Below are 27599 nucleotides of genomic sequence, written 5' to 3' on the forward strand. Positions count from 1 at the left end.
ATTCTTAGCACAGGGCACATGGCAGCTGGCATTATATTTAGCAGAAATACAGAGGCAGGAAATTGAGGGAAGGTCAATTTGGCTACAGTGCACAGTTCACAATGTTGAGTAGTATGCATAAAGTCAAAAACAGACTATAGAGGTTAAAAAAAAAAAGAGGATTTGGACTTGATTCTGCAAGCAAGAAATGCCAGTGAAGGTTTTAGAGCAGGAAAGGAATGCACGTCCTTTATCTTTCCAAATACCAGACTTTATATTTACAATATAAGGAACTTTAATTATAAAATGATCTGCTTTCCACCCCATGCTTGACTGCCCACAAGTTTTCAATAACAACACATAGAGGTTGAAAGGACTAATTCTAGATGTACTAAAAAAAAATTAAAACCTGGCTGAAATTCCTATAGCACATGCTTGCATGTATTTTTTGTAACTTTGTGTGTAGGTGTGAATGTGTGTGTGTGTGTGTGTGTATGAATCACTAAGAAAATACAAAACCCTTGGACCATGGTGGCCTCAGAGACTAGCACAGTATTTGAAACATAAGACTCAGAGAATATTTATTGATGTTTTCAACTATTTTTCTTTTTATTCATCACAACTGTAATATACTGGTGCTGATATGAGAAATATTTATTAACTCCATATATAGATATATATACATACACGTGTATATATAATAACATATATTTATATATGCACACATACATATGTAGTAATTCTCATATGTTTATATTCTATCAGTATGACTAATCTCAAGCATTTTTTATAATTATCACACTATATTCTTTTTACAGCATGTTTTCCTCCAAATCTTAAGCCCTTTTTCACTCTTCATTTGCCATTGAACTCCCACTGGAGTTAAAAATAATCAAATTTCCAATTCAAATATGCATAGCACTTTTTTTCCAAGGAGCTTATGTTGCCTTATAATTAGTCTCAAATTTCTTAAGTCCTTGTGAAATAGTAGGTATAAAATACCATATAACCTCACTGACCTGTAAAACAGTCAATTTTCTTCTTAAAAGTTCACCCCTGAAGAGTGATGGCACTGAGGAGGCCATGTTTTTTGTATGTTACTCAAATGTTAACCTGGTTTTTCTCCATCCATCTATTCTATATTACAGCAGTTGTTAATTATAAAATATCAATAATTCATTTTTTCCAAGCATTTACTGAGTGCCTACCATTTGCCAGACACTATGAAAGGCTGGGGGGAAGTGGGCTAAAAGATGAATAAGTCTTAGTACCTGCCTTTTAGAAATTCTCAGTTAAGTGAGGAAGATGGACCCACTCCAAGTTGATAGCACAGACATGCAAACCAGACTGGTTGAAGGTCGTTAGGGGCCCAGAGGAGAGAGAAATGTGGACACAACATTAAAAAGTATATCAAATCTTACTCCCAAATCTCAATCCTAGGATCTATAGATTTCCCCAAAATATGTGTGCTGAAAATGTTCAAACCAAATTGTCCACTGATTTCCTAAGGTGAGTTGGACTCCTCGGCTTCTCTTCTGCTGCATTATGGTTTGTCCCACCTTGATTCCTAAGGCGAACAAAGCCTTCCACCCAGGAAGGAAATCCAGGCTGCAACATTTAACTAGACTTCCATTGCTTACTAGTCAACATGAGTAAATATCAACTTGGCATTCAGACACTGGAGATCTTAGGATCTTCATCTTTGTATCTCAGGGCCCAGCTTAATATCTGGCAGATTAAATGGGAAATGAATGATCGTTGACTTGACCGAATGAATTACCACTATTCAGCAACCATAATGCACCAACTCACCAGGAAGGTAAAGGCATCTTAGAACTCCAAGAGCTACCATGACTCCTAATGATTGGAAGTTATATAAATCTTACAACCTGATTCTTTTTTTTAACTTAACATTCTAGCAAGTGTTTCCTTTCCTCATTTAATTAAAAATTCTCAGGATGTGTCATTTTAGAAGCTATGTAAATATCTTATATTTCATGATTACATGATTTTTCTAACCATTCCCATTTATTGGAACTAGCCCAAATGTCCTTTTTTTCATTTTTATGAATAATATTATGGTAAACACGTTTGTGCATAAAGGTTTACATGTATTTCTGATTATTTCTCAGAATAGGAACCCAGAAGTAGAATTAAAAGGTCACATATTTAGGGGCTTGCCTGGTGGCGCAAGCGGTTAGGTGCACGCGCTCCGCTGCGGCGGCCCAGGGTTCGCTGGTTTGGATCCCTGGCGCGCACCACCGCACCACTTGTCAAGCCATGCTGTGGTGGCATCCCATATAAAGTAGAGGAAGATGGGAATGGATGTTAGCCCAGGGCCAGTCTTCCTCAGCAAAAAAAAAAAAAGAGGATTGGCAGATATTAGCTCAGGGCCAATCTTTCTCACAAAAAAAATAAAAATAAAATAAAATAAAAGGTCACATATTTAAAGTTCTTACGATGTACTGACAAACTGCTTTCAAAAAAACTTAAATTCATTCTGACTGCAGGATATAAAAGTACTAGTTTCACTGGACCTTTGCCAGCATTAAGCATTCTTAATTTTTTAAATCAATGCTAGTTTGCTAATTTAAATTATACACATTTGACAAATAAATGGAAATAATGCTTCTTGCACTGAACAGTTTCAAAGCAAGGGGACCCTGAAAAGACTTGAGAATTGAAAAGAAAATAAGCTATTTAAATAGAAGCTTAACTTGGAAAATGATGCTGGGTTTATTCTTAGAGCCCACAGACAGTTTCAGACATCTTTTATCTTTACTGGTAACCTTCTCGAAGGCAAATTTAGAGTCCTTCACTCTGTAAATTCTCATATTACATTGAATTCTGGGGCTTGCTTCTCACTTTTGGACACAACAACATATTAAAATGTATGCATTTTTTTTAAGGGACAAAAATTAAATTTAAAAAAATACTTAATATACACTAAACATCAACATTGACCAAACCCCCAACACCTCCCTAAAGAATTCAAAGACTTCCAGAAAGTTCTTTTCCTCAAGGGTTTTATTTATTTTCACTTCGTCTCATTCTGAGTTAAGGACTAAGTTGCATGCCGTTTCAGAGACACCTGACTTTGTCAGAACAACGTTCACTTGTGTATCACATTTCTACTCTTTTCTATAAGCATATGACAACAGATGGCATACCAAGTCTGAGATTCCCTTTTATTTCAAGTTCTACTCCATATTTTGCTCCAACCTTAAGCCTCCCTAAAAATGCCCCTCCTCAAAAAAAAAAAAAAGATATGGTAAACTCCTTGCTCTTCATTGAAATTCTCAAATAAATAATGCTATCTCTAGGACGCCAAGTTGAGATAATACATGTGAAAACACTCTAAAGAACTACAGAACTTTCCTTCCTCAAGTTTTTTGACTAAGATCCAGCTCTTTGAATATCAACTTTTAGAAAAATAAATAACAGCATACAACTTCATATAACTCAAGATAAAGCGACCTCAGATCCCAATTCCCCATCCCACGACCTAAAGACAACATAGGCATTAGCAGTAGGTTGATCTCCTTAATACATAAAAATGTAAAATACATACATACATACATTCATATGTATACACATAAAATCTTCCACTATTAAAAGATCTGAGCATTTCAAATAATTTTCATAGAAACAATTCTCACTGCTAGGAAAAAAGACCAAAAGCTAACAAAGAAATTGCTGCTGCCACTAAAAGAGTGAATGGTAGACTTCTGGGGTTCACAGGACAGTAAAATTCCAAAAACAATTTGAGGACTGACATGGACTAGCAAACTTTTTATTTTGTCAAACATATTTAAGAGAAAACAAAAACTAGCATAACTAACACCATTTACCACTTTAGCATTTAATTCCTTAAGTTGAATAACCTCAGCTTTAAGAAAAACTCAGTACATTGTCCATGTTTTTCTAAACCCATAAAATGTTGTCTCAGAACAGCATTTGAGAATGACTTACCTAGACTCTACTGGATTTAGGGACAACCATGGCCCCTCTACATCTCCATTTCTTGTCCACATTCCCTAGCTGCCACTTCTCTGTCAATGGGGCAGTCACCCATCCAGGACTCAACACTTCAGAAACCAAGGTCAAGGCAGGCTTGGCTTGAGAAACACAGTGCCCACAGATGGAGGGCAAATTTCCAACAGCGAGGACATCCTTAATTTTCCTGTCCTAATTGGGTGAGTTAAACCATTTCCAAACGGAAAAATTTTTCTCTTTGAAATATAAAGGTAGAGAGGAATAAGAAGGAAAGATAAAATGAGTGCAAATAATAACATAATGAAACCACCTACTTACCTTAATCCTTGTTCAGGTCGTTCTTTTCAGAAATTAAAGAATAATACACAGAATTTTTACATAATAAAAAATAATCTGCTAGTAGAGGCAGAAACACATTTTCTTTATCCGTCTCTTTTATGAAAACCCTAAAATATCAGAATAACTTTTTAAATTATAAGTTATAGAAGGTGACTAATATTTTTTTGACATGTTTTCTTTACTGTGAAACTCTTCTTTAAAATTTTGCATGGTATTAAAGAGACAGTTGAAAGAGATGCCACAACTACAGTAACTGACAAAAAAGAGAACTTCTTTTTCTTAGGAACAAACTACCAATTCTCAAATTAGCACTAACAGTCTAAGTCCTCCATCTGTTTTGCAGTTATATTCATGAGAGCACAGAGTTTCTTCTGCTTTTGATTTTTTAAATACTCCCTTAAAATATAAAAGACTCTCAATATCTAAACCCCCAAGTGCTATCATAGATCAATTAAGTGACTTAGGCTTACTGCTGATTAAATATAAGAGGAAAATGATATCTTCTGGTTTGAAATATGAATGCTTACACTTCTCTTGAGCATTAGATAGAAAGAGTTGTTGCGTAATTTTCCAAAGCCAGAAACAAGACCGGCATATAACAATTTACTAAACTTCAGCGACTGTACATTCCAAAAAAAAGACCACGACACAGGATAAATTCCACTGCAAGCTCCTCCAACCCCCACAAACGACTTAGATTACAAACAAACTTAATCACTCAAGTGACACTGAGCTAAGCGTTTTTCACCATGAAAAGCTTGACTTTCCTTGAATCTAACTCCCAGAGATAGTTTTATGGTGAAAACACTTTCAAAATAGTGCTAGGACTTATATGAAAAAATAGTCAAAATATAATATTCCCATTTTGCTTAAAAATTTAGTCTCAATGATCAATAACAATCACAATGGTTTTTATAATGTATTTCCTACTTATTTCTCTGCGTTTAACCAACTCTGATAGTCTGGGGGTTTGTTTACATGTTTGTTTTGGTTACCTGTTTCTTTCTTTCTTTCTTTCTTCCAACCTAATTGAACTACATACCATCCTATAATGGATATTTGTGGCGAAAATGTGAATCAGGAAATTACTGTGGAGTTCCCTTCCTTCAGAGAGAAAATATGTTACAGATACAAATCAAACAAGAACATTAGCAAATTCACATAACTGATGGTCCCTAAATAATACAAAAATTTTCAAACTTCATATGATCCAAGAGGAAAATAGATACAGGAGAACATTGTGGAACAGCTGACTCTTAGTCTATGACACATAATCATACCCCAGTGGAGTTGCTAAGGGTACTTCCCTTCTCTTTCCCTCTATTGCTGAATAATCCCCTCCCTTCCACTGCTGCTCAGATCCCATAACTATTCCCTCTTTCTTTCAACAAGGATGTGTCAGGCATTGTTCTAAGGAACAATGGTGAGCAGAGCACTGATGGTCCCTGCCCCATGGAGCTTATGTTGGGTGGGAGAGGCATGCTCTTCACCCAGCCTCGATACTCCCACCACCAATAGGCAGTGGAGTGTGGGCATGGGGCAACGTTCTTTTTTTTTTTTTTTTTTTTTTTTTTTTTAAAGATTTTATTTATTTATTTTTCCCCAAAGCCCCAGTAGATAGTTGTGTGTCATAGCTGCACATTCTTCTAGTTGCTGTATGTGGGACGCGGCCTCAGCATGGCCGGAGAAGCAGCGCGTCGGTGCGAGCCCGGGATCCGAACCCGGGTCGCCAGCAGTGGAGCGCGCTCACTTAACCACCAAGCCACGGGGCCGGCCCGGGGCAACGTTCTTACACAGGCCCACCGCTAACATTTGCAAGGCTCAGGGCAAGAGTAGAAATGGAGGCTCACCTCCATATGTCTAAATAGTTAAAGGCTATAAATTAAGCTAACAAATATGTTCTCTTCTCCTACCTGACCCTCATAATGGCTTGGAAGGCCAGGTCTGAAATGAGAATTCTAACCACAGTGAAACCAGCAAACAGCCATTGATGATTAAGCAGCTAGTAACTATGGGGGATGAGAATTGGCCACTTCAAAATATGTCTCTGCCTGAAAGACACTTTGGCCCCCACCCCCACTAACTGACCAAAAGAATTTGAGACGGGAGGCCTGCCCCCAGAACAAGCCATCACCATAGACATCTCCGGGTATCTGGGAGGGTCCTTGCTAAGCCCATTCTTAGTTCTGGTTACCCTTTGTAAGAGACATATACATTTGTAAAGGAAATCTCCATTTGTAAAGGTATCTTCTTCCCTGTACCAGGAAGAAGAGGGGGATGGCCTTATCTAGAAACTTATCAGAATGGAAGGTGAGGACTTAAATCTGCATGATAACCTCGCCCATTGTTAACTGTGCTGTTTGGACAATATGCTATCTGACTCCCGACAGGTTCCTATAGATGACATCTCCCTGGAGCCTGGGTCACCATGGTAATGGGTGTTTGAGCTATTTTTTTCAGGAATGGGAACCCTTTGTCCACTTCAGGCCGGTTGAGACCACCAACGCATCAACTAGGTCCACGCAGACATACATCAGATAAGCTACCTTTGACGTCGGGAGGTTAAAGCTCCAGTCTCAGGGCATGCTGACTGCCGCCATTCTGTGAAGAGGCGTCCTACAAAGCGGCATGAAGCCTGACTACGCCTGTGCAAATCATCAATTACCTCATCTCTCCTCACCTCCAATCATCTCAGACCACCTTGCCCCCTACCCCACAAATATCTCTGAGCCCCTATTTTCGGGGAAGCGGATTTGAGATTCATTCTCCCATTTCCACACTTGGCTGCCTTGTGATTAATAACCTTCTCTGCTGCAATCTTGTCGTCTTGGTGATTGGCTTTCTGGGCAGCAGGCAAAAAGGGACCTGGTGCGGTAACAACAGTGTGGGGTGCCAGAGTGCCAGGTACCTTTCTCTTTCCACCCCCACCTCCATCAGCACCATAAGGGGCCTCACCCATGCATACTTGTGGGCACCTGAGCCAGTTCATCAAGCTTTATTCACAAATTCTCTTCTATTCCTGCAAATAGCTGCCTCTTAGACACCCCTAAGGGTGTGCACACTGGCTTCTCCGTCTGTCCTCAAAAGGAACCCCCACCAAGCAGCCCAAGCAGGCCCTGGGAGCAGGCTTGGGGCTTTGAGGCAGGGAAATCCAGTACCCAGAGTGCTGGGAGGGTGTTCCAGAAGGCAGGGCACAGGCTCCAGGCGGATACACCATGGGCCCTGGGGACTCTCACCCTATGGGGAGGAGCAAGCCGGAGGAGGGCCAAAGGAATGGCCTCTTGCCCAGTTCCAAGGGCAGTAGTGTGTTCACGAAGTACAGAGGCAGGAGATTCTATTTTTCAATATCAATCAAGGGCAGCATTGAGAGAAAGGGGGAAAGAGGAGTCAGGAACAAGAAAAGAAACATACAAACAAGTTGTCACCAAGTGATCCCCACCACCCTCCCCACCCTGGCGTTCCTCCAGCCAGACGGCCACCAGCAGCAGAGGGAAGGGAAAACGGAGAGGCCCAGTGCTCTGCTGTCGCAGGAGCGGCGTCTCCCTGAAACAGCCGGAGTTGAGAACACAGCCTGAAGAATCAGGTGGAAAGGAAGGAAACGAGAAGAAAGGTGGAAGGGAACTGACATTTATTAAGCCTCTGCTCAAGGCCGGTTCTGCCCATCTCACAGGGACAGAAATACAAAAATTTCCAACGTTAGTAGTGTTTAACAAGTTGTTTATTACCTTATACAAAAAAAAAGTTTCTAAATACTTTTCCCACCTCAGGCTTTGCTCTGCTCTTCATGAGCCTTCCAGGGCAGAGCCACCAACCCAACAACTCCCACAGTCAAATTCATCACAGATGCCTCTATTTGGGAGCATCCCAGGCGTGCTTTATTCAAAAATGGCAGAGGCCATGCAGTGCCCAGCTCACCAGTGGTGCCAGGACTCTGGTGAGCCCAACCCCATCATAGAGATGCGGTACCTACTCACCTGGGCTCACCTGCTGGATGCTTCTACTGGAAGAACTCCCCTCTAAGTCCCTCCAAGCCAGACCTCCGGCAGGGAGGTTGTCTCACATGACCATCATAGCAGTTAACTCTCCTCCTCTTCCTCTGTCTACCCACCAGGCAAATGCCATGGGCTTCACGGAAATGCTTACAGGTCCACGCCAGCCCACAGGTCCACAACCTCTACGTTAAGCTACATTATGTGTTATGTTATACTTCCATCTAGAGTATAATTCTCCTCTTCTTCCTCCACACCAGCCCTTACCCTCACAACAACTCAAGGTCCCTCTCTTTTTGATTTCTTGACTTATCTCTTTTATTTGACTTGAAATATTTGTTTATTTGAGAATTCTTTGGGACAGAGAGTGTATGATCAAACCTTATACATCACGCACTCCAATACTAGGGAAGGTGTTTTTGAACATGCCTTCCATTTTGAACATGCCTTCACATTCAGGAACTGTGCTTTTTACAAATATTTTCTCGTTTACCCTTCAGAAAACTTTACAACCATTATTACTGTCCACATTCTTATCCACTGAGCTCAAAGAGATTAAGCAAATTACTGAAGATCACAAAGCTACAAAATGTGTGACACACCAGAATTCTACCTGCACTTGTGACACTCCAGTCCCTCTCTTCTTGCTGCATTTGCCTCCTGCCCGATGAACGGCTGACTCTAGAGGCTTACGTATCAGTGTTTGGCTACATCGTGCCTTTTAAGGTCTGATCCACAATAACAAGAATAAAATATTATATTAATAACCATACTTTATAGTTTAAAAAGAACTTTAAAAGTAATTTTTAAACACCAAGATAGCAGAAATAAAGAATTCGTAATGACAAAAACAGCAATTAATGAAAGAGAAAACTAATTTGATTAATAAACCAAAAGGTGATACTTTAAAAAGACCATTAGAGCAGATAAATCACAGGTTTGATTTTTAAAAAGAAGAAAAACACAAACCACAATAAAAATGAGAAAGAGGACATAACTACTAATTCAGTATTAAGAGAATACTACGGATTTATGCCAATAAATTTGAAACTCTAACTCAAGTAGATAATTTTCTAGGAAAATATAAATGTACTAATTCATTCAACAAATATTTACGGGACCTTCTATACGCCAAGCACTGGGCTATCACGGTCAACAAAACAGATGAAGTCCCTCTCTTGTAGGGCTTTCCTTGGGGGTAGAGTTGAGGGACAGAAAGAAATAAATACATAGCACGTCATATGGTGATAAGTGCTATGAAGAAAAATAAAGATGGTTAGTGTGGAGAGACAGCAAGGCAGTTTGTCTTTCAATGCAGTAGTCAGGGAAGGTCAGAGCCAGGAGGTCAAAGGGGAAAGGACTGGAACTTACTCAGCTTGTTCAGGTCCAGGGAGGAGGGGAGCAAAGGGGCAACATGATCTGACACACACTTAAAGGAGCATTCTAGGTCAAAAAAGACCCCAAAGAGGTGAAAATACTACACAGACGAATAGCAGAGAGAAATTAGAAAAGTCATTAAAAAAAATACTTCTAAAAAAAAAATGGGCCCAGATAACCCCTCCATGGAAAGTTTCTGAACATTCAGGAGACTCAGAATCTGCAAAACAAACCAGACAAGGACGTATATAGGGCTTCCCTCCCCACCCCCACCCCTTTCTCTAGCACGTGCACACGCGTGTACACACACACACACACACACACACACACACCTACTTTACAGGCCAATGTTTCCCAAATCTCCGTCATTACAGAGCAACCTTCTCAGTTTTTAACATATCCAGTTACCGCCTATGGTACGTATAAGTATTATTTCATTAATGTTCATTTAAATTGATTCGCTACTCTGAAAGATAAATTTATATCACTATCATAAATGGGAAACCAGTATCACTTGTCAAAATTATATTAATATAATTGCATACTCGTTACAATTTTTAAAATATTTATCTGCACATACTGTCTAACAGTAGGTCACATTCTGCCAGTACTTGGACCACACTTTGAGAAACATTGCTACAGGCCAAGCTCATTATGACTCTAGGTACAAACACTTTTAAGTATAATATTAGAAAATCTAATACAGAAATAGTTTTAAAGAACAATATATCGTGATCAATCAGGTTTTATTCCAGAAATAAAAGATAGGCTCACATGGGGAAATCTATCTATATGTGTATATATATTTAAATATGATATATGTACATATATAGACACATATAAATAGAGACACATGTAGATAGACTACAAAGCACTTTCAAAACCATTCATTATCTCTTTAGAAGTAAGTAGTACCCAAATTATAGAGAGAAGAACAGGCTGAGGGGTGTTATATAATATGACCAAGGTCTTAGAGCTCATGCATTTAAAATAGTGGTTCTCAACCAGGGACAATTTTGCCCCCCAAGGGACATTTGGCAATGTCTGGGGACATTTTGATTGTCATAACTAGAGTGACTGTTACTGGCATCCAGTAGGCAGAGGCCAAGGAGGCTGTTAAACATCCTACAATGAATGCACAGAACAACCTCCCACGACAAATAATTAACCTGTCCAAATTGTCAAAAGTGGTGAGGTCGAGGAAACTTGGCTTAGAGGAAACGCAACATCTAACTCCAAATCCGATTCCAGGTCCAGGGCTCTTTTCACTACCCCTCACTGCATCCTTATCACTGAATTAAAACATTATTTCTATGGGAAAAAATGCATTTTGAATTCCAAATAACCAACTCTACAACTCACCTAAACATTATACGTAACTGAAGAGTTCTGATTAAGAGAAAGGACAGCTCGCTCTACGAGGAGTCTTCCTCCCCCAGGGGAACGACAAGTGAGAAAACGTAATGTGTGTCTGTGTTCCTTTCACCACCAGGCAATGGTCAGGTTTAAGAGCATTCGAGCAGAACGTCTGTCCAGCTACTGCTCTCCTATGACATTAACATTCCTCTTGGACTCCAATACGCTCTGGAAACCTGGATTCATTGTTTTAAACTGTCCTGGGAAACGCTATAATAGGCTACTATATTTTAAATATGTTTGCTTATGCCATTTATACAATTTATGTGTTAGAGGGAAAAAAATTGGACCACTTTAAACAAGCAAGTATTTTTCTCCTGCTGCAACTGTCTGTAAAAGAGAACCGCTTTCTGAAAAATAGGAGACATAAATACGCTACTTTACTTTACTTGAGTTAAATTTTGTGACCTACTTTTCCTAAGCTGTTTTCTACTCCTTTACTACAAGTGCAGAGGGGAGAAAAGAACACTTAATAAGCCACTCTGTGTCAAATACAGAAGCTTGCGTCCATCAATCTCCAGGCATGTTCAAGACAGACAAGCTAAATATTTCCACCCTTCCCTGTGGCGCAGCTAAAACACAAATTACAAAACTCAACCAGGAGACATTTTCTTCAAGACCACAATTTAAGAGCCTGCAAAAGAAAGCTACTGGATTCTCACTGCAGCTGATAGGCATGAAGCGTCTGACTTTCAAAATTCATGGATTATAAAAAGCATCAGTGTGTGTGGAGGGCTGTGTGTAGGATGAGTAGGTGGGGGTATAATAAGAAAGAACAGTATTTTGGTTCTTCAGCAGATTTAATTCCTTCATCCTGCCCTCCCACTAATATTTCTGAGGATATGCAAATTACCCCAGAGGGCACCTCTCCAACCTTCCTTCTTGGCTCCTCGCCCTCCATCCCCTGGTCCCCCAAAGGCATCTTAGTAGGGAAAGAGCGCTCTTGTTTCTTTCATTACTTCTCCATTTTGCCCATCCCTGAAGAGAACTCCATTATTTCCTACAGGATTTCTTTTTATGAATATTTCATCTTGAGCTTTCAAATAACCACAATTATTACTCTATAGAAAAATATTTATACCTAAATCAGGGCAAAAATGAATTATTAAATGTTTCAGTAAGCTTCTCACTCAAATGTAGAAAAATAAAAATGGTTTAATAGGATTGTGGGATTTTCTTTAAATAGATTCCCTTAATTATTATTTTTTAATTGCCTTTTTTTTTTTTAAGATTTTATTTATTTATTTTATTTCCCCCCAAAGCCCCAGTAGATAGTTGTATGTCATAGTTGCACATCCTTCTAGTTGCTGTATGTGGGACGCAGCCTCAGTATGGCCGGAGAAGCGGTATGTCGGTGCGCACCCGGGATCTGAACCCGGGCCGCCAGCAGCTGAGCGCGCGCACTTAACCACTAAGCCAGGGGGCCAGCCCCTCCCTTAATTACTATACTTCATAATTTTAAAAAAATCTTCCAGCCCTCAACATTAAGACACTGATTTTTTTTTTTAAGTAGGATTCTAGTAGTTATTTTCCACAAATATGGGGATTATTATACTATTTTTTTACTTTTTACATCTATCTTTGGATGATGTGATCAAAAGCCCAGAAGAGCTTATGGACAAGCAGTTCTAACTACTGTATTGTGTAGCACTACAGTTTTAATTAGTATGAAACTAATTTAATGGTGACTTATTTTTCCCCTCAGAATTACAACCACAAGCAATAGGTAGTGAGGAATTCTCCCCCACCCTCTTGAAAATCTCTAAAAGTTAAACTTCGTAATCTGACTAATGATAATACAGGGAGAGTAAATAAATTGTTTTTGGAATTATAAAATATCAAACTCCTAATTGTGGAATTTCAAGCACCAAAAATGTAATTAATAACTTCTCAAAACATCAGTCAACATTTCCATTCATTTTCTGGAATAATTCAAATAGAAATGGGCTTTAAACTAAGACTGACTATCATACTGCACACTGCAGAGGTGCAAAATAATTCCACAACCCACTCCCAAGTCTACTGAACCAATACCTTCAATTCATTCATCCAACACATATGAGAGTGCCTACCGCGTGCCACACAATAGCGGGGGTGAGAATTCACTGGCAAATAAAGTGGAGATGGCCCATTATAGGGCCCATCATAGAGCTTACAGTCAGGTATTAAATAAGTAAGCACATATGTAAGTATATGATTACAAATTACAATAGCTGAGATTGAAGAAACAAAATGCCATGAAAGAATACTCCTGAACAAGGAAGAGAGACAAAGGCAAACCAGGGGTATTATAAGGTTAGCGTTGCATGAGAAACCTGTGTAATGCAAAGGACAGAGCTATAGGGGCAACAGACAGAGGCTGATGAGTGGAGGTTTCCAGAAAGGCCAGTAGGGGAGCAGGGGTGCTCGGGGTGGAAGGCACAGTCAAGAGAGCAGCAACCACTCAGAGCAGGCCCTGAGAATCAGGGTGACAGGAGTCACGACATCACTGTGGGACAATCTGACAGATTCTCTGGATGGCGTCCCTCCCGGCAGCCTGCTCATGGACATTCCGTAGTGCAGGAGACTTTAACGCAGTACTTGTACCAGAGGTCACACACTCCAGTGCCCAGGGTCTGGGCAGGTAAGGAAAATTCAGGAAGCCAGCTGACTGCATGCCCTGTGTGAATGATGGGGACTGTGAGACACAGCGGGGACCTGGAAAACAGGCAGAGAGCAACTGCCACTCTTACCTGTGGGGCCTAACATTAGGGTTTTTTAAAGAGATGCTAGAAATCTGGATTTTTTTCATGTGACATATTCTAATGTTTTTAAGACTAAATGGCCCAAATAAAGCAAGTTTGAGGACAACCACTTTGCAACCTTCTTGAATATTCTGTATCAGTTATCTAGATGCAAAAGACTTCTCTCTCCAACTCTTCAACCTGTTTTACTTTTTAATATACCACCAACACAATATTTCACATCAAGAAAACAAACAAACAGGAAACCATAAGACCATCCATTCCCCTATCATTGTCCTTTATTTCTTTTTTTTAATTGAGGTATAACTGACATATAACATTATATTAGTTTCAGGTGTACAAATGATGATTCCATATTTGTATATATTGCAAAATGATCACCACAATAAGTCTAGTTAATGCCCATCACCACACATAGTTATTAATCTTTTTTCTTTTCATGAGAACTTCTCAAATCTACTCTTTTAGCAACTTTTAGGTATGCAATACAGTATTATTAGCTATAGTCACCATGCTGCACATTACATCCCCAGGACTTATTTATTTTATAACTGAAAGTTTGTACCTTTTGACCTCCTTCACCCATTTCACCTTTATTCTTTAAGCCTAAAAAATTCATATGTATTTTAGGCATGGATAACATTGAAGATATGATAGCACATTTTATAATATTCTATATTTTATACGTAAACTTTGCCGTCTTTAAATGTTAAGTCTACCACAGTGGTGGCTGTTGTTTTACGTTTTATAGCAATCCACCTAAAGAGTATTCAATAAGCATTTCCAGCACAACGCTAAGTCTCTGTCCTCAGAGGCCTTAAAATGTTGTTGGTGAGAAAACAGTCTCATAAACAATGAGAAGACAGTGCAAAATAGTATACAATTACACATAAATGTGCAGAACAAATGAATACAGCAAGAAGCCACAAAAGTGAGATTCTAAGAGGCTAGTGTAACTGGGGAAGATTTGGATAGGCACAGAAGAGGAGAAAAAAATAAATCATACGTGGAGAGAGAGAATAAGTAAAAGGGATCATCTGTACAAAGAGTGGTCCACGGACCAGTGTCCATTGGCAAAAGGTTTGCTACTGGTTGGTGAAGTAAGTACAGAAATGGAGAGCAAGCAGTTAGAAATTCTAGCATTTTGACATTGCCCTGACATCCACGATCATGGTCAGTGGACTGTGCTCACTGAACAAGTTAGACCAGTTAGGGTTCTATCAAAGTCATGCGGTGGGACACGTGTGGTACAGGCTGTATGCCAGTAACGTGCAATAGGTCCATGCTACAACATATAATACTTGCAGGTTAGTCCAGAACTAGAACCCAAAAGTGTATAAAATCCAGAAATCATTTCTTTCTTCAAAAGGCAAGTTATTTACTACAAAATTGTTGAAATTGGTTACTGATAAAGGATGGAAGATTAATTTGAAAATAATAGCATCATTTGCTTCACTTTGGATAAAAGTTTTAAATGAACGTCTTGAGCTTGCTGACATTGCTTTAAAAATCTCTTCTTCCATTCCTGTCAACATACCCTTTGCGAGACTGGTTTCTCTACTATGAGTGTTATTAAATCAAAACCTAAAACATTTTAGGTAGACATTATGCCTTGTGAGTAGCGTGTCATCAGTCCAACCTAGATGAGATATGTTCACAAGCATGAAGCAAGCACATTTTTAGCATTAAAAATTTGAAACATTGACATACATACTATTTGTCCAAAGTGTGTGTATGAAAACATAATATGGAGAATCACTATTTCACTAACAACTATTTATTTAGTTACAATTGCAGGTCAACAAAAGCTTGAATGTAATAACAATTCTCTAATTAATTGCCATACACACTTTCAAGGAACATGTGCATGGTTTTCATAATCATAATTTTTGCAATTTTGTTCTTTTTTCCTATGTTATTTTTGTTATTGTTTATTGGAATGTCACTTCGTCTGTTGAATCTAATAATAAAAAGTCCGGGCTTATATTTTGTATGTATGGTTCCTATTTTATTTTTCTAGTAACTCATAGTATCAGCTCACAATGTTTTGGAAATTAACGTTTTAAGAAAGAAAAACTGACCCTCTTTCACAGATAATTTGAGAAATACCAATCTACCCCAGACTGCTAGAAAACAAGCCAGAGTTACACAAACATAGCTTCCCCTAGGGCTATGTTTTCCAAAATTCAGAATATGTTCCTTGGTAATAGACCAGGCATTAAATCACATTCAATCAGAGAGTAAGAAAGTTATTGCAAGCTGACCTGTTCGGAAAACCTGGGTCTTTTAGTAAGAATCAGTGAAGGTAGGTACAAGCTATACATCCCATTCCTCGAAAGCTTGCTACAGAGTAGTATGTTATGAAATCAAGTCACGGACTAAATTTGGCCAAAGGAACACTTATTACTGAGTAGGCACCAACCCTGTTCTGTAGCTCAAGGAAGTCCCACTTTCTTCCTCAGGTATTTCCTACTATCACCTAAGATGAAAGACAGGGTGTCTTGATGGCAGGATGAACCAGTGTCCTGGGGACACCACACTAGCGGCAACTCCTGGGCTTCCCATGGCTCATTCATACAAGTGGCATTCATTTCAGGACAAAAAATTATTCCTAACATCCCGTAGGCTAGTTAAATCCTCTGGTATAGATTTCTATAACAATATCTGAAGTTCTAAATATCCAGTACTGAAGGTATTAATTCCTTCTTAGGGTACCTGAAATAATAACAGCCTCTGAGAAGAAAAGTAGGCAAGGATCACACCGTTTACTAAAGCACCGTTTACTAAAGCACTTTCAAAGTAAATTGGCACACATACAATATAAGCGTTTTATTTCAATAGTTCTACTGAAATCAAGTCTCTGTTTGCTGAGAGGATGCTGTTAGTAAATCTTCAACACTTGCAGAAATTTGGCTTAGAGCCTTTGGCAAGTATCAGTATCCAACTAGAAGTTAATTACATTGTTTTGTTTTCATTGTAACAATTGCTACAGTTACTGTCTCTTAATCATGTAATAATGGTATAGAGTTATCATTCAAACTAAATTTCCTTGAGTTAAATAAAAAGTGAGTAAACAGAAAATTAAAAATATTAGGTAGAAAATAGAAAACATTAGGTCATCAATAGCAGAGGCATATAAGATAAAAGTTTGTGAAAATTGTTCTGTCCTAAATTGTGGACACTCCCAACCACGCCTAGCCTCGCCTCCCCACAGTTTCCAGATACAGCAGCTCACCAGTGACTGGGGAGGGCACCTGTTGCTAAAAAGGTCTGGGGCTCAAGATACCCGCAATTCAACCTCAAGCATCACCCAGGCACACCCCGTGGGATAATCCATTCTTACTGCAACCCCTCCTCCTCGAACACCCCACAGAGAGCATGTGGCTTACAATTCAGACTTCTTCAATGTTTGCCTTAACCAAATTTTAGCAGTACAAAATAGGAAGGGGAGGAAGAGAGTTTTTATACACACCTAGGATAAGATGAAGAAAGACAGAAACCCACTGTACTAACACAGCTGTGGAACTGCGGACTGTTTTTTTTTTCTCTTTTCTCTATTTCCCAAATTTTCTGTAATGTTGTTATAGGTCTCTTATAATCTAAAAATGTGTTAATAAAAAATAAAATATAATATAAAAAAATATGCAGAGGCTTCTGAGCCTGATATGATGGGAAATGGGATACCTGACCAGAAATTTATAGGACCTAAGTAGCAATGGCTCACTTGACAAAAGGCTTCTGCGCCTCGTCTCAGGGAACTCCTGTAAAGAGCTCCCACTCAGAGCCTCCGGGGGATGCTTAGGTCCTCTGTGCCACGCCCCACCCTCCCCCAATAATTTAAGACCCAGCCTTAGCTCAGTGTCTGAGTGTCGACCTGGGTGTCCTCTCTGTGTCTCTGCCTCTCCCAAGCAGGTTTCTCTGGCTCTTCACCAGTCTTCCCACAATGTCTGCCCCACAGTGTGCCACAGTGTCGCTGTCTGTCTCCACTACCACGTGCAGTGCCTTGAGAACCAGGACATGTCATTTCTCTGTGTCCCTAGTGCCATGCCCAGAGCTTAGCACACAGAGGGAGCTCAATAGACGTCTGCCTCAGGACTGGAATTGATTCACTTTACAACCATTTAAAAAATACATTAATGGGCTGGCTCCATGGCTTAGCGGTTAAGTGCGCGCACTCCGCTGCTGGCGCCCTGGGTTCCAATCCCGGGCGCGCACCGATGCACTGCTTCTCTGGCCATGCTGAGGCCGCGTCCCACATACAGCAACCAGAAGGATGTGCAGCTATGACATACAACTATCAACTGTGGCTTTGGGGGGAAAAAATAAATAAATAAAATCTTTAAAAAAAATACATTAATATTAATAATAGCTGCCATGTATTTAAGCGCCTTACATACATCATCTCAGATAACGTAACCTTCAGCCCTCTGAGGTATTTATCACATACTATCCCGGTGCTACAGGTGAGGAACAAGGCGAGGAGAGGCTAAGTAGCACGTCCACATCCAATCTCAAACCCTTAGAAGGCGGTGGAGTCAGGCCTGAAATGTCCCACCTCGTGTGAAAATGACTTTCTTCTGCCACTCAGTTCCACTTTCACAGGGTCACCAGTCCAGCAGGCAGGCAAAGCCACTGACATCAATCTCGCCACAATTACACATCAGTACCTCAACGACTGTAAGAAAAAATAAAAAAAGCAAAATAAACAGAAAAAAGCGTTGGCAGCTTGCTTCAGCTGTGACATCACATGTCAATCAGTCTCTGTTCTGAGGAACATACGCACACTTTCTTATTTCTTGAAAACGCAGAAGTGTAAGATTCCATAATAAGCTCTGCTCAAGTAAAAGTAATAATTTATGCTAGGAAGCCTCTTGTCTCCTTGTCCCTTAGTTCCTGAGATCAGTCCAGTCTACCCTTGATGGCAAAAAGTCAAAGGCTTCCATGAAACACTTGGAGAAAGATGTGCGGATTCACAGACCACAAGTACTGCCAGCATTCTCCTTGTTGCTAAGGGTCACAGGAGTGGTTAGATTTACGGGAAACATTAATGTTTAAGCCAAGAAAATCAGTATGATGGGAATTATGTGAATTATGCATATTTACTTTTTGTTTTTCTCTATTTTCTAGATGTCTTACAAGTGAACAAAAGTACCACTTTTTATAATTAGGGTGGAAAATGTTGTAAATTTTAAAAAAGAACTAAGGATTTCCTCTCACCTATAACCTATAGCACATACTTAACCTAAACTGAATTTGAACATAAGCCAAGCGTTATATTACCTGGAATTTACTTTAAAAGACCACAGCAGAGCAACATGGAATGTATGTGTGTGTTAATTTTAATCTCCACCCTAATTGGGACTACACACTCCAATGGTGCTCAGCTGACACTGACCCAAAAGAACCACAGTCCCAGAGGCAGCTCTCTCTCTCCAATCAACACCGATGGTTTTGCTTTGTTTTGTTTTGTTTTTTTTCTGAGGAAGATCAGCCCTGAGCTAACATCCGTGCTAATCCTCCTCTTGTTGCTGAGGAAGACCAGCTCTGAGCTAACATCCGTGCTAATCCTCCTCTTGTTGCTGAGGAAGACCGGCTCTGAGCTAACATCTATTGCCAATCCTCCTCCTTTTTTTTCCCCAAAGCCCCAGTGGATAGTTGTATGTCATAGCTGCACATCCTTCTAGTTGCCGTATGTGGGACGCGGCCTCAGCATGGCCGGAGAAGCGGTGTGTCCGTGCACACCTGGGATCTGAACCAGGGTCACCAGCAGCGGAGCACGCACACTTAACCGCTAAGCCACGGGGCCGCCCCACACAGATGCTTTTGATCACAGGTGTTGTAGATGTTAGAGACAAGTCTTTGGTAAAATCAGTGGTGTTTAAGATGTGTGAACTGATCTCTTCCATGAGCCTGGTACAAAAATCTAATGACTAAATGCAATGCGGTATTCTGGATTGGAGTCTGGAACTTAAATAGGGTGTTAGTGGAAAAAAGTCTGGAGTTTACTAAGTATTAACGTGTCAATGTTTACTGCTTAGTTTTGAAAAATATACTATGGTAATGTAGAAGCTTAACAAAAGAGGAAATCAGGTAAAGGGTATATGAAAACTGTATTATCATCACAATTTTTCTGTAAATCTCAAAATGATTAGCAAAAAATAAAAATCTACTGAGCATGTAGACTGTGATATTAAGACTAGCACCTTAGGCTCGATTCTTAAGGGCTCTGTGTATGGTCTCTGTTTCAATGGATTCCTGTCCACCCAACCCTTTGTAGTTAACATAGTCTTCCTGCTAGAACATTGCTGCAATTGCCCCAGGAAAATCTATCATGTAATGTGCACCTCAAGAACGCCAAAAAAGGACAGATTGCTGGGAATTCATAGAGATTACAGAGCAGGTTACGTGACTGTTTTGTACCTTCTTGCTAATAAACATCTTCAGGTGCAATGGAATGAAATCTGAAACTTGCTTTCATTATAACCCAGTAAGAAAGTGACTCCTAAGTATTGGTGGTTAGAAACGTTTACCAAAACAAATAAGCCTAATAGTTGTGCGTGCGCAAAATGGCTTAGATTGGTTTGTAATACAATACTCAAAACAGTTTTTCAACTGGAGCTTTTAATGGCAGACATGCATCAATGTCCCCTGGTTAAGCAGAATAGTCAAACAATAGTCAACAGGTAGGTCTGAGGGAATTCACTCTAGTTAAGACCAATGTTCAGCTCCCATAGGAGGGAATACATGGGTAATAATTCACCAAAAATAAGACAAAATTATTTTATAAGGTCAGAAAAAAATTCAATGAGAACAGAAGAAAGTTAGCTAAAACGTAAAACAGTATGGTTTTAGGATCTATAGAAGAAAGTATATGCTTAAAGCTAGGGACAAGCTTCCCACCCATTCCTTAACGTTGTTCACATCCCTAGCAAAACCCAACGGCCGGGGGCCGGCCCGGTGGGGCAAGCGGTTAAGTGCACGCGCTCCGCTGCGATGACCGGGGTTCGCCAGTTCGGATCCCGGGTGCGCACCAACACACCGCTCGTTAAGCCATGCTGTGGTGGCGTCCCATATAAAGTAGAGGAAGATGGGCACGGATGTTAGCTCAGGGCCAGTCTTCCTCAGCAAAAAGAGGAGGATTGGCATCAGATGTTAGCTCAGGGCTGGTCTTCCTCACAAAAAAAAAAAAACAAAAAATAAAACCCAATGGCCATGTAGCATATGGACACACTGGGAAGGTTCAGACAAGGAGAGAAAAGCATTATTCATTTCATTGTCACAACACTCTAATGTAGTAGGTATTATCATTCCATTTTACACAGAAGAATCAAAGTTCTCTGGTAGGTCAAGTATTAACAATTGGCCCAAGCTCACAAAGCTAGAAGTGGGGGAACCAGAATGGGACCCAAGCCTGTCACTTGAAAGCGTTTCTTCTATCCTGCACAGTCTCCCTTTTATTTCATCACTACTGTGAAAAGCGAGCACTGAAAAGACAAACCTACCATTAGTTGCCAACTCATATCTGATTTTATACAGAAAACTTCTAACAGAGATAATTATAAAATGTTTTTTTCACAATGTTTCAGAAACTTATATACGAATATTACTAAATCATTTTAACCCAGCCACTGTACATGACATAAAGTTGTACTTGCCAAACTCGGGAGCTCACACTCACAGTCTGAGGCAATGCTAGAAGCATCACAAACGACAGGAAAACCTTCTGGAGTGTCAAATTTTACCCAATGTTGAGCAATTTAAAACAGTTTTTTTTTTTTTTTTTTCGGTGAGGAGATCAGTCCTGAGCTAACATCTGCCAAGCCTCCTCTTTTTGCTGAGGAAGACTGGCCCTGGGCTAACATCCATGCCCATCTTCCTCCACTTTATACAGGACGCCGCCACAGCATGGCTTGACAAGCGGTGGATCGGTGCACACCCGGGATCCGAACCGGCGAATCCCGGGGCCGCCGCAGCAGAGCGCACGCACTTAACCGCTTGTGCCACTGGGCCGGCCCCTACAGTATTTTTATGTTAAAACAAGAGACATATTACAAAACAGAATACTGCAACTGTATTAATATTAAAAATAATGCATTTCAGAGAAACTTCAAACATGCAGCAGAACATTGTGAACTGTACTTCCAGCCCTGGAAGGTTTATAGTCCTCTCCTGGAAGTATTTCAGTGAACATTTTTAAGAAACATTAAGTGATTTTTATGTCCTGGTTAAAATTTCATAAGCAGTCATGTAAATTAATGTTTAAAGAAAGCTCACAGACGTGAAGACTCGCAGGTTTGCATTTCTTCATATTTCAACATTTTAAAAATGTAATGATAAAGATTTCTTAATTTTTTGCTTATAGTGACCATAAAAGATTGAGTGAGTTGTTTTCCTCTCAAAGCTTCCTTTTCCTCTTCTAGAAAATGAATCCACAGCAAGGGTTCAATAGACGTTGATGATGGGGGTGATGGCAAGCGTACTGACGGTGGTATCTTTGATTAAGGTTCTCCATTTCTGGGAGATCATTTGGGCTATTACTTACTATGCCAAATTCTTCCCTCAATAAAAATGATATAGACTTTTATCTCTTTAAATGATTCAATTACGTAAGTGTGTGATGCATTACCAAGCAATTAATTAAATATTAAGTTAGCACTGGTGCATATATTATTGGAAATTGACTAATTAATGGAAAAGAGAGTCAAATGTATTTTTTTTAATTACATAAATTAAGTTACATAAAAGCAACATTACCACCATCCTGTTCTCTACATGGGAGGTAGAACATACTCAGCCTCCCCCAATGAAAAATGCTCAGTCCCCTGAAACAACCAAAAGCTAACAGATTTTCAAAGTCAGTGCTGAGAGTCGGTGGCAGAAGCCCCAGGACTAGAACCCTGCTATCCTGGCATTATCATCCCAGGCTCACCAACCAGAACATGATGCTCCTTCCAAAACAAAACAAAAAAGAAGGCTTTTCTATTGTACACATCCAAGGCATTGTCAACACATCACTGCTTCATTGTTCTGCCCCTTCTTCATCAGAGCAGTCACAATTATGTGGTCATGCCTGGTTCTTTTCCTAATTCTAATGAAAGCCAGAGGAGAGAGAATTCCATATCCCTACAACTTTTCATTCTCTAGAACTCCAAATTCACTATTTCAATGTTTCATTCAAAGGCTAGAGTAAAAATGAAAGAGAGCAGTCAAGTTTCTAGAAATTCTGTGGCTTTCTCTGAGCTTTATTAGTGAAATGCCCCCAAAACTGTCAAATGAAATTTCACTTATCTGTGCAGGGAGCTGTGGGTACCCAGAACTAGAAGAGTGATTTGACTAATGAGAGCAATTCTGGCCATGACACTCTCTAATAGTTTTCTCAGAAACAGAAATTGAATGAGGTTGAGAGTTACAGCCACATGTAGAAACCACACCATAAGGAATCAATGTTCCTGTACGTAATTAAATTGTAACATTTAAGACAAAAGAACGTTCTGGTCCTGTCAGAGCAAAACCATCCTACTGAGCACTCAAAAGGCTGTTGGCTTTTGTGGATTCCCCATGTTATGCCAGGAGCAATCAAGAATGATACTTTGGAAGGGAAATACAACAACGTATCCAGGAGGAAAAAAATATGTTGCCCTCTCTCTTCACACTTTGGTAGGTGGCTAAATTTTGTTTGGTAACAGGAACTCAAGTAAATGGAGTTTTATTTTAAATATTTATTACAAATTCATTTAAAAGGCATTTTATTACTATTAAAAGGGAGTCAAAGTAGATTCTAATCCTGCCACTAATTCTCTTTGTGATCTTGGGCAAGTCGCCACCTACGTGAACCTCATTTCTCTATCTGTCAAATAGGAATAATAACCCATCATGCCAGGCTCAAAAATCAGTAAGGATGAAAAAAACTAATAGGGAAGTATGCTGGAAAAAATACAAATAAATACTAAGAGTTGTTATGAATATATGGCCAGGGCCTTAAGACATTGGGCATGCGTCACCCATGCTCTCTTTCTCTCTTTATAAGGACTGGAATTCAGACGTGATGACCCAACTCCAACCGTGCAGATGAACAAATACTACGCTTGGCGATGGTGGAACAAACCTTGGAAAGTACCTGAATGACCATGAAGAGCAATGATGTCCGGCCACCTGGTCCTTTCACATTGGAAATGTCACGTGAGAAACAAACATCTCTATTCTTTTGGCCACTGTATTATTGGGTTCTTTGTTATAGCAGCCTATCCTAAATAACACAGTTATTAAGACCTGTGCACAAACGAACCTGTGCGAACCAAATCCTATTTACAGACCCGTTTTGCTTGGCCCTTCCAATGTTGGCCTACTCAGTACTTTGTTAGTAAGTTTGTTTAATTTTCACTCAGACGTCAATATTTAAAAATCAGAAAATTTCACATAACAATCCAATATTCTTTAGAAAAGGGAAAAAATCAGAAGATCTGGCAACAATGAATTTTTTTTTTTTTACAAATGGCAACACTGGGGTGGAACTGAGCAGACCTGCCCCTCAGAGAGGGCATGCGCCATCCAGTTCCCCATAACCTCCCACCACCACAGAGGCCTGATCTATTTATCTCATGTTCCTATTCTCAAGCGCTGGTAAACATGTGACTTGGCAATCCCTCATTAAATAAACTTGTGCACAATTAAAATTCTTAGGATTCAAATAATGTTGTGAATTTAAAGCCTGGATAGCAATAGATTAAAATAGTTACCTTCTACATAGGCAGTACGCTCTTCGACATCGGTCTTAGCAACATCTTTTCAAACACCACATCTGACCGGGCAAGAGAAACAATAGAAAAAATAAACAAATGGGACTACATCAAACTAAAAAGCTTCTGCACAGCAAAGGAAACCATCAACAAAACGAAAAGACAACCTAACAATTGGGAGAAGATATTTGCAAACCATACATCTGATAAGGGCTTAATCTCCAAAATATATAAAGAACTCATGCATCTCAACAACAAAAAAACTACCAACCCAATTAAAAAATGGGCAAAAGACCTGAACAGCCATTTCTCCAAAGAAGATATACAGATGGCCAACAGACACATGAAAAGATGTTCAAAATCACTAACTATCAGGGAAATGCAAATCAAAACTACAATGAGATATCACCTCACGCCCGTCAGAATGGCTATAATTAACAAGACAGGAAACAACATGTGTTGGAGAGGATGTGGAGAGAAGGGAACTCTCATACACTGCTGGTGGGAGTGCAAACTGGTGCAGCCACTATGGAAAACAGTATGGAGATTCCTCAAAAAATCAAGGATAGAACTACCATATGATCCAGCTATTCCACTGTTGGGTATTTATCCAAAGAACTTGAAAACACCAATTTGCAAAGGTACATGCACCCCTGTGTTCATTGCAGCCTTATTCACGATAGCCAAGACTTGGAAGCAACCTAAGTGCCCATCAAGGGACGAATGGATAAAGAAGCTGTGGTATATATACACAATGGAATACTACTCAGCCATAAGAAACTCGAAATCCAGCCATTTGTGACAACATGGATGGACATTGAGGGTATAATGCAAAGTGAAATAAGTCAGAGGGAGAAGGCCAAATACCGTATGATTTCCTTCATTAAGTAGTAGATAATAACAACAATAAACAAACACATAGGGACAGAGATTGGATTGGTGGTTACCAGAGGGGAAGGGGGGAGGGAGGAGGGTGAAAGGGATAATTCGGTACATGTGTGTGGTGATGGGTTGTAATTAGTATTTTGGTGGTGAACATGATGTAGTCCATGCAGAAATAGAAGTACAATGATGTACACCTGAAATTTTTGCAATGTTATAAACCAATGTTACTGCAATAAACAAAAAATTTAAAAAATAAAAATAAAAAATAAAAAAAAAAAATAAATAGTTACCTTCTGCCAAACTCTTCTCCCTGAAGTTCTGCCTACTAACTATATTATGCCTAGTAGATAACCGTCCCTACAGAGTCATATCACCACATCCTTTCTCACCTGGATTGCAGCAATAGCCTACCTGGCCTCCCGCCTTGCCTCTTGCCCACCCATTCATTCACGGCACTAAAACCAGAGCCACCTTTCTAAATTAATTCCCTTCTTTCCAACGGTTTCACATTTACCTTCGGATAAATCCTAAACTCCTTAACATAGTTTGTGGAGCTGTCTTGTAATTTACTTTAAAATATAGTGAGACAGCGAAATATATATATATATATATATATATACATTATATATGTAGACATGTATATATGTGTGTGTATATATAAATGTGTGTACATTAATTTACAAACAAGGGACAATTAGCTAACAGCTCAAGTTCCCTAATCACGAATTCACTCCTGTTGGCACTGCGAAGACCCTATTCAGCTGTCCCCCTCCAGAAGCTGCTATACCAAATCCTGTTCCCACGGGAGGGAAATACACCTCTATCTTGTTTGAGTTCTTATGATTTCTGGCCTCTTTGTTGCAGCACCTTAAATTATTCCCTAACTAACACTATACCCAGTGCTTTCCAGTGTCTTAAATACACCATATTCCCTCTTACCACGAGTTCTTTGCACATGTTCTTCCCTCTGCCTGGAACTCTCCCATCTCCTAACTTTCATCTGGCCAAGTTCTACTTCAGTTCTCACTTCCTCTGAGAGATTACCCCTAACCTTAAGACTGGGTACCATTCCCCTTGCCTGTATTCCAACAGCAGACTTCTTCCTGACTTTCAGCTATCGCTTTATGCACCAGTGGTTCATTAATTAGTATAAGGGATGCTAGAAATAGTTTTTCATTGGTCAAGTGAGTGATCAAGAAGAAAAGAACCTGAGTTCCAGAATGACCTTTAAGAGTAGAGCTGCCTATCCACCCTGGCTTGTCAACCAATTCCAGAAAATTTCATGGGAGGAAATGAATTTGTCTTCTTTAGCTACTGTAACTTGGAGTGACTTTGTTAACAGCAGCTTAGCTTGTACCTTAAAAAATGCACTTACCATTAAATATGCTTTTCAGGTCAACAGAACATGTTCTCTCTCACCTCTGAGTCTTTGCACATGCTATTCCCTACACCTGGATCACTCTACACTTCCTAATGTTACCCTAGCTAACTGTTTGTCTCCAGACCGTAGCTTAAAGATCATCTTCTTGGAGAAGTCCTCTCTAATCTTGAGAGTCCATTAGATCCAACAGAACAACCCGCACTCTTCTCATCATTATTTCAACATATTTTCCTGCCTTCATTTTGTAACATTCTCTTTCCTTAGACACTCTATAAGCTCCCTGTGGGCAGGGGCCCCTTCTCATTTGCATTCTGCTGCACTAGCAGCACCAAGCACTGTGTCTGGCACCTAACATTATGATCCAGGGCACATCCCTCCATCGTGGCCACAATGCCATCTGGAGAGATCCTTGCTATAATCTAGACATATCTCCATATTTAATTTTATTTTACTTATGGTAACACTAATAAAGAGAAAGAGAGGGAGGAAGACAAACAGGGGAGGAGAGGGAAGAGGAAGGAGAGATTAGTTTGGCATAATTTGGCACGGCTTAGTGAACTCTCCTATCTAGGTTGCTCCCCAAAACGTCTTATTAAGAAAATATATTCAAAATACCTGGGAGTTGAAGAAAGTTACATAACAGTTTCTGTAGCTATAATTTTTTTCAGGCCGATAGCACGTAATTTATCTGGTGTGGAGACCAACCAGGTGCCCTCTTCCTATACTTTACCTTGGAGAGAACTTCAATTGCATTTTA

The 27599-nt window shown here is 39.7% G+C and overlaps 1 protein-coding gene across 5 annotated transcripts in view; it reads right to left on the minus strand.

The window, feature by feature from the left end:
* The window catches only part of HECW2 (HECT, C2 and WW domain containing E3 ubiquitin protein ligase 2), a 371054-nt gene that overhangs the window by 288677 nt on the left and 54778 nt on the right, over positions 1–27599 (minus strand). Inside the window, exon 1 of one of the 5 annotated variants that reach the window (XM_087435524.1) lies at positions 18396–18571. The exons of the other annotated variants lie outside the window; for them this stretch is intronic. The gene's annotated coding sequence lies outside the window, so the exon portion shown is untranslated. Of the gene's footprint in view, positions 1–18395; positions 18572–27599 lie in introns of those variants that run through there. 5 annotated transcript variants of the gene reach the window in all.

This window comes from Ceratotherium simum, chromosome 9, assembly GCF_057802395.1.
Source record: "Ceratotherium simum simum isolate JZ-2026a chromosome 9, ASM5780239v1, whole genome shotgun sequence".
Taxonomy (NCBI): Eukaryota; Metazoa; Chordata; class Mammalia; order Perissodactyla; family Rhinocerotidae; genus Ceratotherium; species Ceratotherium simum.